Raw genomic sequence first — 18480 nt, 5'->3', positions numbered from 1 at the left:
GCTGTGGAAGCAGGAGGGAAAGAGGAGATAAATACAGAGTAAAACATCTCAGAGGACTCAGTTGAAATAGTGAAGCTGAGGAAGGACAGGAAAATGGAAGTTGGTTATGCTAGACAGAAACACTTCTTAGGGGTAGGAGAAACATGGCACCAGAAACAGAAAGAATTACAGAGACTGAAACATCCTGATGCTATACCATGCAAAGCATGATGAAGTTATACCATTTCTTAGTCAGTAGTGATGAACTCACAGTAATATATTTAATTATGCCTGTAATATGACACACAAAACCCAAGAGAAACATTGCATTTGCGCACATTTTAAGGGACTTTCACGACAATTTTTTCCCATCTGAACACTTAAAATCGTCATGAATACTTTGAAGAAAGCACAAATTGTGAGTGAGGGGTTCTGCAATAAAGCTGATGCAGAATTAGCTGTTCAGAGGAAAATAATAATCTTAAATGGAAGAGACAGAGAGGTCTTTGTCTGAAGAAGGAGAGAGACATCAAGTTTTTAGTCACAAAGAATGAAGGAAGGTGTGATAAAAATATCAACAAATTGAATACTGAAGTTGGACAGAGGTTTTGACATGGTATTCAATGAAATACTACAGTGCAAACTTCAAGGCTTGCAAAGGAAAATGCTGGTTTTCATCGTGCGTGATTGGACTCTAGAACTCACTGCCAGAAGAAACCATTGCAGCCGACAATGCAGCAACATTAGCACATGAACGTAGTGAATGACACAAGCACCAGAAACTATACCAGCACCGCCACAGGGGGAGAAGCGAGGGAGCATATAAACACTGAACCTCTTTTCCTGAAGCAACAAGCACTGGCCATGTTTAGAGACAACAGACGTGCAGATTGGCACCAGTGCTGGCCCATCCCTAGTTAACCTCCACAGAAATCCCCCGCTTCAGCATTTGCTTATCTGGGAGAGGTAATGCAACAGTGAAGCACACAACAGTTTCTTGGCAATGGCAAACTCCTATATAAGGGAAATATTTCCGTGAAAAAGCTGGCACTTATCTCCAATATTTCTTGCTCTTTCTACTCCAAAATACGCCATGTGTTTACACCCGGTCCAGGGACACAAACATAGTACTGAGCAGTAATGTTGCACATTTGCAACTGTAGCAGCAATGAAGCTGAAAAACATACAAATAATAAAAATGTTGAAAATGTAAAAATGAGGAAGAATAGCAGCACACTACTCATTTTAGCAGTATCATTTTTGGTTACATGTCTGTAATAAAAAATTTCACAAGCATGGGGCATACTTCATTCAAGGAATTCACAGTTCTTTAGGTACTGAAAGGTGCAGATTATTTATTATGTAGATTAATAAATTACTTAATGGAAGGCCCCACTTTTGTTGCTTACACTATGTAGGAAACAACTCAAGGTAAGGGTATTTCAGTCCAGCAAAATTGAAGTAGCAAGATTACATTGCCGTTACCTGGATAAAGAAGAGGTTTTACCATTTTATTTTGCAGATTTATATGTAGCATAAATATCAATGCAAATGCAGTGGCACATGGTTGATATAATTGAGAGTGAAACGAATTGGAAAAGAGGCTACATCTCTGACCTCCAAGGCTGGTTTTTCACCAAAGAAAAGGACGTTTGTCATTTCAGAGCAGATCATTTGACTTTCCTCCTTGTTAAAATGCATTTCCTAAATAGTTTCTGTAAATAAAAAACAAACCAAACCAAACAAAAATAGCCACCATAAAATCTTTCAGAGAGTTATTCTTTTCAGCTATTAGTCAGTGTATTTATCTCATCTCACCATGCCATCATTATGTCCCTGCTACATCACTGCTGGAATAAAATAGTTAAAAAATAATACAAGACCTGACAATAAACAACAAAATTGAATAATAAGAGCTCTGCTCCTGTCTGTGTGCTAATACCAGCAGTCAGCAAATGAGCGTTTGGTATCTAAGCATTTGGGTGCACAGAAATCTGGCTGTGCAAACCTTAGTAAAAGCTAATGAATAAAGCTGGGTAAAGGACAATACACTAATTTTCTCTGAGTTTTGTGGGATTTTTTCTGTTTCAAATCAACATAAAACTACAAAGTGTGTAATTGTTCAAGAAAGGAATCCCACAGGAAAGGTAAATAATGTACAAATTTTTTCTGAAAGACTCAGTTCAGAGTTTTTGTCTTTAAAAATTATCTTTTCCTAAGAAAAAGAGCAGCAGCTACTTTGTGAGAGGATATACAAAATATTTCAAGATATTGAAATAAAATGTTCAAATAAAAACAAAAATTATTACCATTTGTCAAAAATTATTTTTACCTTCAAAATAGATTTATTTATTTATGGCTTTTATCCTAGTCATATCTAAAGCTAATGGGAAAGGGAGAAGTCATTTAAAACTCTTTTGTACATTGGGAGCATTCTTATTAGCTTTAATAGTCCTTTAATAGTATCATTTTGAGTGTTTCACTCCTCAGGCTTATGAATGCATTCTGTTCTTTATCTTTTCCTTAGTAACTGTTGTCTACTTTTGAAGCTGATCACATGTCAAACCAAGCTGTGGTATAAATTTGAATAGCATAACATGTTCACTGTGGCTTACTAATGATGTAGACAAAGTAACCCTTTTGTCTAGTAAACTGCCAGCTCGCTAACTCTTATGACTCTGTACAATACTGTACTTTGAAATAGTGATTTTAACCTGCTGCTGACAGCTGTATCAGAAAAGAAGAGATACCAGAAAAATTAACACATGGCATTTTATATAAAATATGATTGCTATATCTTATGGGGATTCAGTATTTTTTCTTCAAAAAGTGTATAGTTTCCATTTTAAAATCTTGAAAATCCTAAAAAGGTTTTATCCCAAACATTTTCAGAATCTTTTCATCACTTTAGACTTATCAAAACAGCTAATACTAAAGCTAGTCCAGACAATAAAAGTGGTTTTTTGTGGTAACAAGACCTTTTTTTAAATTATTTTTTGGCTCAGAATGTCAAGAAAGCAACTAATAAAAATAGATTGTGCTTAGAATTTGTATCCTATCTTAGAATAATCTGATAATTTAGAACCACAGACTTCATCACAACTATCAATTAAAAAAAAGGGTGGATACTTTTTCCAAAAAAATGTAGTTTTCATCATAGAGATTTTAATGTCTTTCGCCTCATCCAGTGTTTTAAATACATTTGATTCTAGTTCATGGGAATTTCAAATTTCAATGATCCCAAAAAGCTAGTTGTTTACACGTTTTCTTTTGTCATGAAAAAGAAATTATCAAAACATTTCCACCTTGCAACATTGTTTTCACACTGTATTTTCACAGATTGACAGAATGGTAGCGGTTGGAAGGGACCTCTAGAGATCATCTTGTCCAACCCCCCTGCTTGAGCAGGCACACCTAGAGCAGGGAAACAGGACTTCGCCCAGGTGGGTTTGGAACGTCTCCAGGGAAGGAGACTCCACAACCTCTCTGCACAGCCTGTGCCACTGCTCTGTCACCCTCGCAGGAAAGAAGTTTTTTTCTCATGTTTAGCTGGAACTTCCTGTGTTCTAACTTGTGCCCGTTGCCCCTTGGCCTGTCATTGGGCACCACTGAAAAGAGTCCAGTCCCATCATCCTGACACCCACCCTTTAGATATTTGTAGGTATTGATGAAATCCCCCCTCAGCCTTCTCTTCTCCAGGCTAAACAAACCCAAGTCTCTCAGCCTTTCCTCATAAGGGAGATGCTCCAGTCCCCTGATGATCTTCGTAGCTCTCTGCTGGACTTGCTCAAGCAGTTCCATGTCCTTCTTAAACTGGGACGCCCGAAACTGGACACAGTACTCCAAGCGTGGTCTCATTAGGGCGAAGTAGAGGGGGAGGATAACCTCTCTTGATCTGCTGGCCACACTCCTAATGAGCCCAAAATATTATTGGCCTTCTTGGCCGCAAGCACACAGTGCTGGCTCATAGTCAGCTTGTTGTCCACCAGCACTCCCAGGTCCTTCTCAACAGACCTGCTTTCCAGTAGTTCAGCCCCCAGCCTGTACTGGTGCCTGGGGTTGTTCCTCCCCACGTGCAGGACCTTGCACTTGCTCTTGTTGAATTTCATGAGGTTCCCCTGGGCCCAGCTCTCCAGCCTGTCCAGGTCTCGCTGGATGGCAGCACAGCCTTCTGGTGTTATCAGCCACTCCTCCATGCTTGGTATCATCAGCGAACTTGCTGAGGTTACACTCGATCCCATCATCCAGGTCACTGATGAATATATTAAACAGGACTGGACCCAGCACAGACCCCTGGGGAACACCACTGGTTACAGGCCTCCAGCCAGACTCTGCCCCATTGATCATGACCCTCTGAGTTCTGTTGTTGAGCCAGTTCTCAGTCCACCTCACTGTCCACTCATCCAACCCACACTTCCTTAGCTTGCCTGTGAGGATGCTGTGGGAGACAGTGTCGATTGCCTTACTGAAGTCAAGATAGACAACATCCACTGCTCTCCCTTCTTTGACCCAGCCAGTCATGGCCACCATAGAAGGGTATCAGGTCGGTGAAGCATGATCTTCCCTTGGTGAATCCATGTTGACTGTTTCTGATAACCTTCTTGTTCTCTACATGCCTGGAGCTGACCTCCAGGATGAACTGCTCCATCACCTTTCCAGGGACAGAGGTGAGGCTGACTGGCCTATAGTTCACAAGGTCCTCTTTCTTGTCATTTTTGAAGATTGGAGAGACATTTGCTACTGTCCAGTCCTCAGGCACCTCTCCTGTCCTCCACAACCTTTCAAAGATGATGGAGAGTGGCTCAGCAAGAACATCTGCTGGGCACATGGATTTTGTGGGGATCCAGTTTGCCTAGGTGATCTCTGACCCAGTCTTTATCAACTGATGTTAAGTCTTCCTTTGTCCCAGTTTGTCATCTCTTTTCTGGGGGCTGGGATGCCTGAGGGCCAGCCTCAGCAGTAAAAACCAAGACAAAGAAGGCATTCAGTAACTCCACCTTCTCTGCATCCTGCATCGCCAGGGCCCCTTCCTGGGTCAGCAGTGGGCCCACTGCATCCCCAGTCTTCCTTTTACTGCTGATGTATTTAAAGAAGCCCATTTGTTATCTTTGACATGCATTGCTGGATTTAATTCCAAGTGGGCCTTGTCCTTCCTCGTCGCATCTCTGCATACCCTGATAACATTCCCATAGTCCCCGCAAGTGGCCAGTCCCTTATTCCGGATACTGTGAACACCTCTCTTCCATCTGTGTTTCTCTAGAAGCTCTTTGCTCATCCATGTGGGTCTCCTGGCTCCTCTGCCTGACTTTTTCCCCTGGGGATGCACTAATGTTGAGCTTGGAGGAAGTGGTCCTTGAATACTGTCCAGCAATCTTGGACCCCCCTGCCTTCCAGAGCCCTAGCCCATGGGATTCCTCCTAGCAGGTTTTTGAAGATGCCAAAGTTGGCCCTCTTGAAGTCCAAGGTTGTAACCTGACTCATAGCCCTGCTTCTACCTCGCAGTATTCTAAACTCAACCATCTCATGGTCACTGCAGCCAAGGCTACCCCCAACTCTCACATTCTCAAGCAGCTCTTCCTTGTTTGTTAGGGTAAGGTCAAGCAGCACATCTTGCCTTGTTGGCTTCTCCACCACCTGCATCAAAAATTTGTCCTCAATGCTCTGGAAGAACCTTCTGGATCGTGCATGGTTCGCCATGTTGCTTTTCCAGCAAATATCAGGGTGGTTGAATCCCCCATGAGGACCAGGGCCTATGATTGCAAGGCTACTTCCAGCTGTCTGTAGAAGGCTTCATCAACTTTCTCTTCTTGATCAAAGTGGCCTGTAGGAAATGCCCACAACAGTGTCACCCATATTTGGCTGTCCCTGAATATTTACCCGCAAGCTCTCAGTTTGTCCTCCTTCCACTCCAAGGCAGAGCCCGATGCATTCCAGTTGCTCTCTCACATAAAGAGCAACTCCCCCACCTCGCCTTGCTGGCCTGTCTTTCCTGAAAAGCCTGTAGCCATCCATGACCACATTCCAGTCATGTGAGCTATCCCACCGCGTCTCTGTGACTGCAGGTTTTATGCTGAAATTCATTCAACTGCAGTAATTAAGGAAACCAAATGGCAGAAGAAATAAAACCACAAAACAATGAACTGCCATGTCCACGGGTGTAAAACCAACCATTGAACAAGAAGAATGGAGTCCAACATGTCCTCACTAGCCAGCCAGGTCACTCTTTAGACACCCCCTTAATTTTCCCTACAAACGTGGCTAATTTCAGAGGCAGGATATTAGATGAAACACATCATTGATCTGACAACCCTATTTCTGCATGAAGTTTAACACCCTTAGCAGTTTGGAGCATGACGGAACAGTGAGACAAGGTTTTGTCTCTTCCATTTTTAAAAGAAACATTACAGGTTTAATGACTGATACAATTATGATACAGTGCTTGTGGAATTCCAGGTCATTTACCTCCTCTGCCATGTGTAAAGTGCAAAACCTGTCGTTACTATTAAAAGAACAATGCACAGAAATAACGAATTCTTATTAGACTAGTCACACTGAAAATACACGTACCTAAGCAGGTGCTGATGCTGGAGTGCATTGCCTCTGACTCTGCAAAGGGAGTACAGACAGGTGTGAAATACCCTACTGCCATCTCAGGAGGGTGGGGTATCTCACCCAGTCTGCGGTTGCTGGTAGGAGGACATGGCCTTCAGTAGGTCCTCTGTTGTATCTGCCAGTCCTACATGGACACCGACACTTACAAAGCCCAGTGCCACTGCGAGAGGCTCCAGGATTTCCTCTAGATGCCTTGTCATGTTGCAGAGGGCCGTAATCTGCCTGTGCTTGCACAGACGTGAAGAAACCCCTTCTCTGCTCCAAACTCTATTGAGAGCGTTATTTTACTGAACAAAAGGGTTGTTTCTCTCATGGTGTTGGTGGTATCACAGGGGAACTTGGTGACTGAATTCCTTCACAGCTGACCTGTGACATCATCCCTGGAATTCAGAGAGCTCTGGGACAGTGCCCTGCTCTCCAGCATTACTTCTCATCCACTGGTAGCTGGACACACAAAGGTTTAATGCAAAGAATACAAGAAGGCATTGGCACAAATTCTTTATTTACACTGCTTCTCAGAGATTCTACACAAGTAAACAAAAAAAAAAAAAAGGAAAATAAAAATTTCTGTGCACTTTCTGTTTTTTGGAGGTATTAACCTCAGATCTGATCTTCCAATGACCACAATCATTCCATCAAACTAAAGTGAAACTCCGGGGCTTAAAGATAGACATGCCAAGCTGATAAGCTGCTTGCTTAGAGGAAGAGTGTCCAGCAGGCACTTCTGGTTTTGGACTTTTTAACTCCAAATCAAATCATAATTAGTCAAAGCATTGAATTAATGCAATCAACAATCATTAGGGGAACATAGCAGCTAGTCAGGCTGTATCAGTCCTGTTTTAGGAGCCTAAGATAAAGGCCAGTAATGTCTATTGACTACATAGCCCTCTAATTCCTGTGATTAGAGGAATATGCTGCAGCATGGGAGATCAGTGAGCTGGCCAAACATTTTGACAGCAGATTCAAGCAGGCTGGGCTCCCTCAGTCTCCTGGAAATCTCGGTTAGACCAGCTGTGCTCTGTCCTGCTCCCACAGCACCTTCGTCTGGACGGAGGATTAGTTCATTGCTTTCCAACAGCCCTTTCCTCAACCGGTCACAGAACAAATATGTAACAAGAGATAATTAAACACAGACTAATTTGGTATATCCGGCCAGCCTTTTTAGTCCTTAATGATCAAATGAAAAGACATGCCCCGCCCCAGACAAAAAATCTAATCATCCATCACCATAGGCCCTCAGCAATTCTCAAAAATTAGTTGGAATTCATTATGGCTTACATTTTGTATGCCCTAATTCAAATTTTAATGAAAGAAATCAATTTCAGTTGTGGCTTCATCAAAGACCATCATGAGTTCCGGAAACTGCCTATCTACATATTGACAATAGAGGTGCATTACCTCTTCAGCTGGGATCAAGAGCATGCTTTTAAAGTGAATTTCCCAGTCATATTGATGTGCCACACACTTGTTTATTTGACAGAGCTCTTTTAGAGCATGAAAATGAATTTTCTTTTGGAAAAGACTTAACCAAAGACTATTGCCTTGAACCCCTCCTAGTATGCTTTCCTTGCTATGCCCTTTCAGTCCACAGGAGCAGTTAATCCAAAGTAAACCACTCTGAATTTGTATAATGTGAATGTCAGGCCTAAATGTTTTGCTGTGCAGATCTACTCCTTCTGCTCTACAATACCTACTAATGTAGATATACCCTTGTTTTACTTCTGGTCAGCACAATCTTGGCTTGACTTGAGTCACATCCAGTTTTCTAAAACATAGGTAGTAGGATGGTACTATAGATACTACCTATAGATAGCAAATAATTACAGAAAACTGCCTTCTTATATTGCTTGTCAAGATTAGCAGTTGGAATAATGGTGCCACCATCAGACCAAAATGCTCTTCTCCAACACCACTGAAGGCAGATTCCAACAGTTTGTGACAAAAGCACCAACATCAAGCACAGCTGAAAAATGTTTCTGTGCTTACACCAATCTTCCTCTGTTGGTCTTTTTTCCAACCTTTTTAATGAAACAGGGTCTTTTTGGTTTTGCTTCATAAAACACTTCTGGAGAAGTGTCTTGTAGTCTAAATAACCTTTTGGAGACTATGCTGGGTTGACCCCAGCCAGCAGTTTAGCCAGCATCCAGTTGCTTGCTTAGTCCCTGTCAGAGGGATGGGGAAGAGAATTGGAAGGGCAAAAGCAAGGAAAGCTTGTGGGTTGAGATAAAGGCCAACTAATAAAAGAAGGGGAAAAAAAGGAAAAACAAATGACGCACCACCCCCACCAGCAGCCTGATGTCCAGTCAGTCTTTAAGCAATGGCTACTTTGGAAAAACTCTCTACCTCCTGCAGTTTTATTGCTGAGCATGATGTCATATGATATGGAATATCAGTTTAGTACTTTGGGTCAGTTGCCCCAGCTGTGTCAAATCCCAACATCTTGCCCAGCCCTCACACGTTCACCGAGGGATTGGAGAGAAACGAAGACATTGACGCTGTGCCAGCAATAACTAAAACATCAGTGTGTTATCAATGCTGTTTTGGTCACAGATCTGAAACACAACCCATATGGGCTGTGAGAAACAAAACTCCATCCCAGGCCAATGCAGTACAGAAACCTTAATTTTTGCTTTGTTTTAGAACGATTAAATGGCACAGAGGTTTTTAACCCAGTATTTTTAAAATTTGCCCAGAAATGTAATGCTTCCGTGAGATTGTCATTTGCATCTTTCACTCATCTCTCACTGCTTTTGGCTCAGCTGTACACAGACAGACCACTTCTTCTGTCAATTCAGATAGTCACCCCATTAGTTAACTGACCCCAGGAAATCTCAGGCACCTGAATTTACAAGGCATTTCAAAAGCAGATGACAGTAATTATCTGGAAAAAAGAGAGGCTATCCTGAGGAAAGAAAAAGCACTACCCTTCTTGAAGCATTTGGCTTCAAAGCCCAACACTATGTTGAACACTGGAATCTGTCAGTAAGAGTAAAGGAAGACACCGGATGTAAAATGACGTATTATAAATGATACATGAGATGTCAGTCATGTTGATGTTAAAATTAGAATTGGTCTTTAACATTTCACAGAGGACAAGGAAATGTATGCTTCTGTAACTGAATTCTGGTTTAAATCCATGGCCACTGCAGGATAAACATCAACTGCTTCTGACAAGCATACTATCTGTAAGGAAACAAAACAAGTTACTTAATAAATATTGTAAGTGTTGCCATTTGAGACAACACAGAGTATTCAGTCCTTTTGCCCTCTTCTTTCTTCATTTTCATGACCTGCATACAGAGAAACACCAAATTGCTCTGTTCCACCAGAAATGTTAGATGCTGATATTCGTTAGAACATTTGCATTAGTGCTAGACAATTAGTCACAAAAATTCAGGGTTAAAATTCAACAAACATTCAATAAAATCTACTCTCTTCTAAATTCTGTAAAAGCTCTGCAGAAATCTTATGAAAGTTGGCTTACTAAAACTTAAGTTATTGAATGTTAGAGTTGATTTCATTGTAAATCTTAATGGCTGGTTACCGCAGTCACTATGTAGAGTCCCTCCCTAATAAAAAATGTGAATCTGCTTGTCCTTATTGATTGTACACAGGTACAGTTAAAACACAAGCCTGGTTCAAAGTACTTAGAGTCTAAGTGAGAGAAGTGAACAGTTAGAACAAACAATGCATAAAGCAACAATGAGAGGGCTGTGTAAGTCACAGCCAAGCAGAAAAAGATATCCGACTGCCTACGAGGAAGGGGAAAAAATAACAGGGAAGGAAGATATACAATATCCACTACCTTCCCCACCTGATTCATGGAGAATATTATGATTCCATTCAACAAGAATTTTCCCATGGGAAGCTTCTTTCAATTGGGCTTACTGTTACTTAGAGTAAAAAATATTAGTGCCTCTGGAAATACTATTTTTAACCCACTGTGAATATTAAATGGACAATGTGATTATTTTGATAAAGACAATGTGAAGGGTTGGGGAACGTGATTCTTCCCCTTGACTCTACTCTCATGAAGCCTCACCTGGAGTACTGTATCCAGCTCTGGGTCCCCAGTAGAAGAAAGACATGGAACTGTTAGAGCAGCTCCAGAGGAGGGCCATGAAAATGGTCAGAGGGCTGGAACACTTTTCTTACAAAGAAATGCTGAGAGGGTTGGGGTTGTTCAGCCTGGAGAAGAGAAGGTTCTAGGGAGACCTTATTGAGGCCTTCCAATATACAACAGGGGCATAAGAGACAAATGAAGAGTGAGACTTTTTATGAAGACCTGTAGTGACAGGACAAGGGCAATGGGTTTCAACTGAAAGAGGGTAGATGTAGATTGGACATAAGGAACAAATTGTTTATGGTGGGGGTGTTGAGAGACTGGAATAGATTACCCAGAGAAGTTGTGGATGCCCATCTCTGGGAGTGTTCAAGGTCAGGTTGGATGGGGCTTTGAGCAACCTGATCTAGTAAAAGATGTCCATGCCCATGGCAGGGGATTTGGACTGGATGATCGTTAAAGGTCCCTTTCAACCCAAACCTTTCTATGCTTCTGTCTAGCATGTGAGATCTTTCACAGTGTATAAAAATTTACTCTACCTGGCTGGTGTAGAAAGCCTGAGTACAGAGTGCAGTGGTCAGCATCATCACAAAGAGAAGCTACAGTTTGGTTAAAATACATAGTTACTAAGAATTATTTAGCTATGTAATTTCCATTTCTCACTCTCAATTTCTAAATGGCAATTTCTAAAACAAATAAACTTAAAATGACGTTCTAATGTAGTGCTGGTAAACTTTTCAGACAATGAAGTAGTTGTCATCTTGGCAGATCAATGTCAGGACGGTACAGAGATATGTCGCTCTAACACAAATATAATTCAGTCACAAATAAATGCCCAGTAAACACTTGAAATTAATATCCTAAAATATTTTATTCTTTTAATAGGCCAGCTTTTTTTTTAGTACTGGTTTACATGTGTGATTCATTTGTTTGTTATTACTAGACCAAGGACTGGGATGGTAGAGTTTCATGTCAAGCCACATCTAGAGTGGAAAATAGAACTACTGGTATATCATGAAGTGCAGAAAACCTCAGACCCTCTAAACAAGAAACCTATCTGTCCTAGGCAACAAAACTGAGTTGTGACTAAATATTTTTGCACCCTTAATATCTCTCGGTCAATTCAGAATTATTCGGTTTGCAAATATATTTTTGCCTAGAAAGTTGTTTAAAAAATTAATGCGGTGTACTTGAAAATTTTAAAACTCTCAGTTTCTATATATGTAAATGTAGACTGACAGTTATTCTAGACAATGTTGTTTTCAGTTAAAAAAAATGAAATTACTTAACTTTTAAAGATTATTTTTAAAATTCTTTTAGGCACTGAAAATTTGTTTTTCTTGAAATAAATAAGTAAATGAAGTAACGTTTATATAATTTTGTGTTTTTCTTAAACCTGAGTTTTTAGCTCTAGAAAAGTTTAGCAATAAAGATGCACCCTGCCTCACTTTATAGATACAATTTTTTAAGAATGAGACTTTGCTGACAAAATGGGTGCTACTTTTGGTGAAGCAGAGTCGCAGACAAGCCTATTTTAAACAAAAGATTGTTTCTTGTTTTTCTTTTCCAGTTTCTAAGGAGTTGTGACAAGCCAGTTGAATCACAAATTTAATAAAGTGTACTATGATTTTTAATAAGAAGCTTTAAATGAGCTTCATTGTGTATCTCAGTGCATTTCCTTCTCTTTTCAAAAGCTCATTGCCGGCTGATTTAAAGCAACTAATAATAAACACAAATAAAGCCCAAATGTCAACCAGAGATGTGCTCCTAATGTCTCTTTCTCTCTCCTAATTAGCTGGCATAGGAAATTTAATGCACAGGGGTTTAAAAGCAAACAGAGAAACCACTAAAGTGTAGAGTGCAGGTATAGGCACTTTCACTACAAACCTACACTTGCTAAATATTCATGCAATCAACTTTGTGTAACACTAAACCTTTACTGATCTCCTGTCGCTGCAGAGCAGCAGGTGGGAGGTAGGTTGCATCACTACGTCTGGTGTTGCTGTGACAGATTCTAATTAGAAAACCTGTCAGTATCCCCAGGAGTTTTTCTGAAGTCAAAAGGAGATAGGCAACATCCAGTGATCAGCCAGATAATCTGACTCAGCTGAGTCAAACATGCATGACAAAAACATCCACGGACTTGTGAGTGTCTGTAGGAGTGACTATTTGAGTACATTTGGAGGAGGGCATGTCAATCCTAATTGGCTCAGACTGTCCTTGCTACAGTCTGAGGTCCCTGATTAAAAAATGCCATGCCTGCTTTCTTCACCTGAGTGAGGCTGACCTTGGAGGCTACAGACGACAGTTTAAACAATGCGTTTGCCAACTGTATGATAGAGATCGTTAGGAAGACCGAAAACAAAATAGAGGAACTGCCACATTGGATCAGAGCAGTATTTCATCAAGTCCCTGTGAGCGGCCTGTTCCAGAGGCTTTAGAGGAAGGTGAGAGAAACCACTCCGTTGGAAAGCTGTGGAGTGACTCTTCCACAAGGAAAGTGTGGCTACTGTTTCAAATCCCTCTCTCCATCAGAAAAATAAAGAACACACCTCTGGTGTTTAGGGTTACAGCTGTTGAAGCAGAAGAGAGTGAGGCTTAATTCCCTGTGAACATCAGTGTTATGTGATTGACACAAGAGGGAAGAGGCAGAGAAGGGAGAAGCTTTCACACTATCTCACCTACCTAGTACAGGTGCCTAAATATAGGTACTGTGAATGTCTTTCCTTGATCTCACCAGCTTTTTTCTCTGCTTGTTGCATGTGATAAATGATATTTATCTTCCTCAGAAGAATAAGAGCAAAATTCTTAAAGTTGTTAAAATTAACAAATGTTTTTGCCATTAGATAAAAAGACAATAAATACCAGCAACAAGGATATAGTGCCTGACTGTCGTGCATCTGTAGATCTCATAGCACTTTACATAACATAAAAGTGAGTGATTTCTCCATTTTTCAGAGAATGTAACTTTTTCTTTCTGGATTTATGGTATAATTCTTGTAATTGTAAATGTTCCCCTTTCCCTATAAACATGGATTCCATCTTGATATTCCAGAGCTTATATAAGTCCTGGAGCTACATGGAATCACAAGTCGTTGGCTTAGGTGTCCATTATGCAGTATTGTGCTTTGTGTTTCTGAGCTGTAACTCTTGCTGGTTCTAGCTGTATGAACTGCAATAACAACAACAACAACAACAATCTTGTTACAAGACCAAATGTAGTAACAAATATTTACAGTATTATGTTCTAAGACCAAGATTTTAACATTAATAGCAATTTAGACGTTTGATTTCAGGTGTTTAAACAACCAGTTTTCTAAGACAGAATTTGTGCCATTTGATTGAGCTTCCTTCAGGGGTTGCAGGTTGGATACTCACCAAGGGATCCATCCAGAATTATGTGTGGCTGTGACAGACTTTGTTTTCCTGATCATATCTTTCCTGGGCACCTTCAGAGAGCAGGCTAGCAAAGCCATTTCTCACAGTGGACAGAAAGACCCAACTGAATTTCAGAAGGAAAGAGTATTTTAAATCAAACTACATGCTATGTACAAATCTCTTACCTGAGGTGACAGTTTGGTCCAGTCTAGAGCAAAAGCAAATTTCTAATTAACTCTATTTGGAATTAGCATGATCTTTTCAGTATTTGTGTAACCAGGGAGGAAGAAACAATTGAAAACAAGCTTTAAGTTAATAATTTAGCATGATTTCTACAAGTACCAGTTCAATTCTGCAGCTGGGTAAATAGTTCTTGGTCATAAAATTAGTTCCATTCATCCTGGTATTAGCAGCACCACAAATAAAAGCCATGTATTACTCTATCATCTTAAATCAGGGAGCAAAAAAGAAACAAACCAGCTCCAAAAAAAAAGCCCAAGAAATCTTTCCAGTACACACTAATTTCTTAATAGCAATAAATTTCCAACAATATGTATTTCATCCCACTTGTTAGCAGTCATTTCAAGCAGTGAAACAAGGTTCCTCTCAGTATTAATCTTTACTTGAGATTCTGCTGCTTCTCCCTACAAGATATTTGCAAAGTTATTAACAATCAAGCTTTAGCTCATTTCAATAAAATCATATACCAATTTATTGCTCATATTTAAAGAAAACTCAACACTGCAGCTGACAATTGTAGCCGCAGGCGGCCATTGTGAGTTACGTTTTTTCTAGTGGCAAAATCTATAATGCTGCGTAATGGGTCCTTTATAACCTTTCCGGGACAGTGTAGTACAGTATGCTTTGACAGCCCTCGTAGTTGTGTTTAGCTGCACGCCAAAGGTGGGACAGCCTGTCTGCTGCCAGCTGTCCTTATGCTGGGACACGTGACTTAGGCTTCTCTGCCCTGTCGTAATTCCTTCTGGAATAAAGGGGTTTATCCTGTCGTCCTTCTGCACCTCCCTCAATATTTGCCGTACTCAGGCAACAAAACAAATCTGGACTCTGCTGCTGTGCAGTTAATAATCGGCCAGTGGCACTGAGGTCAGAAGCAGTGAAACCTGCTGTCTCAGCTTGAGGGGACAGATAGGACGTACTTGCACTGTGCCAGTTCCTGCGGGTCTGCCATGGGCTGAACTCTAAGAGCAGCTCCAGGACCCAAGCAACCGTGAGCATCAAGAGTAGGTGGCTCTAACATGTTTGATGTTCCTTTATTCATTCCTCCTCTTTTAATCAGAGCCCCCTGAACAGGATTGAGACACTCAATATCTGGGGGAAAACATGCAAGCAGGAAGGGAGGAAGCACATGATGGCCAAAGACACCACCATCAGCAAGAACACAACACTAACAAAGAAATTATTTGTGACTGAGTTTGTGAAGCACAAAGTGCGGATCTTGCCTCGTGACACCGTCTTACTGATATGGATAGAATAAATATGATATAACAATTCATTCACAGTACAGCTCTGCAAAATTTCAGAAAAAACCCAAACAAAACAAAAGCCCCACTATGAAACAAACCCAGGCATCAACAGTGTAAGTAAGACTACTTTTCTGGGGGAGCTTCCAGTTACTACCCTTTATAAGCAAGTCCATAATAGAAAGAATTCCAGGTATCTCACAGGCTCTGCTCACAACAAAACCATGGTGATCAGCCTTGTTTGTGCTACCACTTTGTAAAAACAGAGATAAACCTCGTAAAGCACTAACTGAGCATTCTGCTTGCTGAGATTTCAGGTAAATGTAACTACATAAAAGCCAGACTGCAGAAAGTTTGTTCAAGGGTAGGTAGGAAGCAAACAGTTGCACAAATCAGCATCCCTGGACTAGGAAAGTGACAACCCACTGCCTGAGGACCTTCCCCCATCCCAAGACCTGATGCCCACCAGAAGTGTGTGTGTGTCAGACGCCTGTGCAGCGCAGAGGTGTGCTTCTCACATGAGGAAAAAGGAGGAAACAGGGGAACACATAGCTTGACCTGCTGGATGGATCTCCTCTGTCAGACTGCCAGCCAGGCAGGAGATCAGCAGGGGTCATCTGCTATTTGTGCAACCGCAGTGTTAGCCGGAGCAAAGGGATAGGAGCTCGCACAATGATGGCCATGTTCAGAGAAAACCTGCACCTCCTCTTCTGGATCTTCCTTCTCTCTGCCCAACAATTTGTCTTTCTCTAAGGAAAGAGTTTGCAGAGCAAACCCAGCCCTATAGAATATCGTCACACAATTAATATTTTCCTAGGATCAAATAATTTTGATAATCTCAGATGACAGAGAACAATATTTAAAAAGCTGTAAAAGCGTTCAGGAGCACCAGGCATCCAGTACTCCTTTCACTTAGCACATGGTAAAGGTTTCAGTGTGCACAGCAGTTAAGTTTCTCTATCTGCTCACAAACACTCAGACACCTTATCTCCAGGCTTTGTTTTCCTCCGTCTGAATTGCTTCTCGGATTTTATTAAAATTTGAAAACCACTGCTATAGCCATAAGGGCAAACTAAAATATCAAGGAGACATCTAATCCTTTCAGGAAAACTCTTTGTGGTGTAGACTTTTGGCATTTAAGTGGTGTACCGTTATTCACTGCGCTTGGCTCCAGAGCTGCAGACTACAATATCATCTAAAGACAAACATTCCCTTTACCTGTACCTAAAACTCCCTGGAGCACTTTTTTTCTGTTGCTCAACGCTACTTCAAAGATATATATAGACAAATGTTCTCTGCTTCATTACTTTTTTGTTGTTTGTTTTTGCTCCCTGGAAAATATAATTTTTCTTTTACCAAGCTACAACTGTAGTAAAAATTTTTAAAGGAAGTTATGGGTGCAAGGTGAAGGTCATGTGATCTATGTTAGCACTGAGAACTATGGCTTTTAGTGCACTGCAGTAGCATAACAAATCCTCAGCTCAATAAAATGACCAGGCTGTGGGACATGGGATGCCACTCAGTTGCTCTGCAGTCCAAGTGTTATAAAATAGTTGACACCTTAGAAAGTACATTAAAAGTCAAGGTATGTGAACCTCACATGAGGAGTCTGTTACCTCCTCAACAGAAGACAAAAAGCAATAATGTGTTATGTAGCATATAATAAAAAAGGCGGGTGTATGAACACAGCAGCTGCCATTGACAAAATGGATACAGTAGTGCACAAATTTATTTCAAATCCAAATTAAAGACACGCTGAGGGGAAAGACTTGTGATGGTTTTGGCTGGGGTAGAGTTCATTTTCTTCATAACAGCTAGTATGGGGCTCTGTTTTGCATTTGTGCTGAAAACAGTGTTGAAAATAGGGAGATGTTTTCATTACTGCTGAGCAGTGCTTACACAGAGTCAAGGCTGGGGCAGGCTGGGGGTGCACAAGAATTTGGGAGTGGACTCGGCTGGGACAGCTGACCCCAGCTGACTAAAGGCATATCCCACAACATATGAGGTCATGCTCAATAAAGGTGGGGAAGAAAAAGGGTGAGGGGGGTGTTTGGAGTGGTGGCATTTTTCTTCCCGGGTAAGCATTACATGTGATGCAGCCCTGCTTTCCTGGAGATGACTGAAGAGCTGCCAGTTGATGGGAAGTAGTAAGTTAATTCCTTGCTTTGCTTTGCTTTGCTTGTGTGTGTGGTTTTTGCTTTACCTCTTAAACTCTCTTCATATCAATTGATGCGTTTTCTCACTTTTACTCTTTTGATTCTGTCCCCCATTGCACTGTAGGGAGGGAGTGAGCAGCTGTGTCGTGCTGAGATGCCAGCTGGTGCTAAACCATGACAGAAATTAAAAGACCTAGAAAAGTATAACCTAGCAAGCTCTAGGATCGTACTTTTCTGTCATCTGTGGATATTTGACTTCAGCTGTTTTTGGATAAATATTACATATATGTCTATCTTCAGACTTCTTCCACAGACATCTTTGAAAATGGCAATTCATCAAGGTACCTTTGCAGTTTACCTCTTCCCATTTCTCTGAACAAGTATGCACATCTTCTGTTTGAATGACAGCTGAAGATCATGAACATTTGGTCTGTATTGAGTGAAGTGCCTTCATGACTGGCTGTCAATGATAAATATTTACTTTAAATGTCATGTCCTGCAACACTTCTGTCAGTTCCTCTGCTTCCCACTGGTTTTCATAAACCTTCACAAGCTGTTGATTTTTGCAAGATAAGCAGGCTGGCAATGCAGCACAGATTAAAATCGTTGGGTATGGAAGATTATATCACTGCAGTAAAATGGGCTGGTTAGAAACCATGCTTAAGCAGTCATCAATGTGATTCACTAAGCTACCATTCAACAACACAAAATCTAGTTAGATCTACCCAAATTCTTACTACAGTTTATAAATAAGTACAGACAAAGCACATTGTGGTATGTTGTAAAATGTAAATCTCTTTAATAAAAAACA

The sequence above is a fragment of the Phalacrocorax carbo genome, chromosome Z (assembly GCF_963921805.1).
Source record: "Phalacrocorax carbo chromosome Z, bPhaCar2.1, whole genome shotgun sequence".
NCBI classification, from domain to species: domain Eukaryota; kingdom Metazoa; phylum Chordata; class Aves; order Suliformes; family Phalacrocoracidae; genus Phalacrocorax; species Phalacrocorax carbo.
The sequence above is the reverse complement of the archived record's forward strand: the minus strand, read 5'-3'. Positions refer to the sequence as shown.